This window comes from Coregonus clupeaformis, chromosome 8 (genome assembly GCF_020615455.1).
Source record: "Coregonus clupeaformis isolate EN_2021a chromosome 8, ASM2061545v1, whole genome shotgun sequence".
NCBI classification, from domain to species: Eukaryota; Metazoa; Chordata; class Actinopteri; order Salmoniformes; family Salmonidae; genus Coregonus; species Coregonus clupeaformis.
In genome coordinates, this window is record NC_059199.1 from 47685471 (window position 1) to 47688085 (window position 2615).

Below are 2615 nucleotides of genomic sequence, written 5' to 3' on the forward strand. Positions count from 1 at the left end.
CTAGACCCACTCCAATTTGCATACCGCCCCAACAGATCCACAGATGATGCAATCTCTATTGCACTCCACACTGCCCTTTCCCACCTGGACAAGAGGAACACCTATGTGAGAATGCTATTCATTGACTACAGCTCATCATTCAACACCATAGTGCCCTCAAAGCTCATCACTAAGCTAAGGATCCTGGGACTAAACACCTCCCTCTGCAACTGGATCCTGGACTTCCTGACGGGCCACCCCCAGGTGGTAAGGGTAGGTAACAACACATCTGCCACACTGATCCTCAACACAGGGGCCCCTCAGGGGTGCGTGCTCAGTCCCCTCCTGTACTCTCTGTTCACCCATGACTGCATGGCCAGGCACGACTCCAACACCATCATTAAGTTTGCCGACGACACAACAGTGGTAGGCCTGATCACCGACAACGATGAGACAGCCTATAGGGAGGAGGTCAGAGACCTGGCCGTGTGGTGTCAGGATAACAACCTCTCCCTCAACGTGACCAAGAAAAAGGAGATGATTGTGGACTACAGGAAAAAGGAGGACTGAGCACGCCCCCATTCTCATCGACGGGGCTGTAGTGGAACAGGTTGAGAGCTTCAAGTTCCTTGGTGTCCACATCACCAACGAACTATCATGGTCCAAACACACCAAAACAGTCGTGAAGAGGGCACGACAAAGCCTATTCCCCCTCAGGAGACTGAAAAGATTTGGCATGGGTCCTCAGATCTTCAAAAAATTCTACAGCTGCACCATCGAGAGCATCCTGACTGGTTGCATCACTGCCTGGTATGGCAACTGCTTGGCTTCTGACCGCAAGGCACTACAGAGGGTAGTGCGTACGGCCCAGTACATCACTGGGGCCAAGCTTCCTGCCATCCAGGACCTCTATACCAGGCGGTGTCAGAGGAAGGCCCTCAAAATTGTTGAAGACTCCAGCCACCCTAGTCATAGACTGTTCTCTCTGCTACCGCACGGCAAGCGGTACCGGAGTGCCAAGTCTAGGTCCAAAAGACTTCTCAACAGCTTCTACCCCCAAGCCATAAGACTCCTGAACAGCTAATCATGGCTACCCGGACTATTTGCACTATTTGACTATTTGCACTTTTTTTATTAAAAATAAATGCACTGTTGGTTAAGGGCTGTAAGTAAGCATTTCACTGTAATGTCTGCACCTGCTGTATTCGGCGCATGTGGCCAATAAAATTTGATTTGATCTGATTTGATTTGATTAACAGAGGGTGGGTCTATGGCTGGTGAGAAAGCTGTTGTGCAATGGGTGGTTAGTTCAACTAGCTCTCACAGCCTCACTTCAGAATTAGGCATTCATCCATGTTTCTCAAATGTCAAATTTTTAAGTTGTTGCAAACTAAGTGTTTAAGGTTAAGTTTAGGCATGAACTCTGAATGGTTAAGGTAAGGGTTAAGGTTTAGGATAAGCTTAAAACAAAAATCTAAAATAAAGTTTCTATCACTGAATTTGAACTTGCAACTTTTATAATCTGAGGCTAATGGCTAGCCGCCATCCCCATCCACAATGCTCCAGCAAAACCAAAACCTACTTGAATGTAACAGCGCTCACTGTTGCCCCTAGTGGCCGGTTGTCACGTCATCTTCCGATGTCCTCAGACGTGGACGGACGTCGAGTACTGACTTGTATCACGGGTGACCTGGCTGGGTTAGTTAGTACAGTAGTGGTAGCATAGTACATTACAGTAGTGATAGGTAGTTAGCAATTATGAAATTATTATTGGTGACACTGTATGATGGACTTATCAAACTGCAAGACTGTCCAACACTTCCTCTAATACACACACACACACATACAAATACACACACACACACACACACACAGATAAATCGTGCTTTCCCACACAATAACTGGCAAACAGCTGGCTAACAACATCATAGATGTGATTCACTGACCACTCACACACATGCACACACACACACACACACACACACACACACACACACACACATACGCACACGCCCCTCTGATGACCCTGATACAGTATATAGTGTTGCTGAAGTTGTCACCTGTAGTGACAGTTTGAGAGAGGTCAATAAAGGACATAGAGTTTGTTTCAGAACTCCACAACAGCTGTTGGTGCTACAGATGGAAGTATCAACCGATACACTTTGCCTTAACAATCTGCTTTGGTTACACTACAATACCCCTACTTTTGTATATTGCAATGCAAGAACCTACAGTGGGGAGAACAAGTATTTAATAAACCGCCGATTTTGCATGTTTTCCTACTTACAAAGCATGTAGAGGTCTGTAATTTTTATCATAGGTACACTTCAAATGTGAGAGACGGAATCTAAAACAAAAATCCAGAAAATCACATTGTATGATTTTGAAGTAATTAATTTGCATTTTATTGCATGACATAAGTATTTGATACATCAGAAAACCAGAACTTAATATTTGGTACAGAAACCTTTGTTTGCAATTACAGAGATAATACGTTTCCTGTAGGTCTTGACCAGGTTTGCACACACTGCAGCAGGGATTTTGGCCCACTCCTCCATACAGACCTTCTCCAGATCCTTCAGGTTTCGGGGCTGTCGCTGGGCAATACGGACTTTCAGCTCCCTCCAAAGATTTTC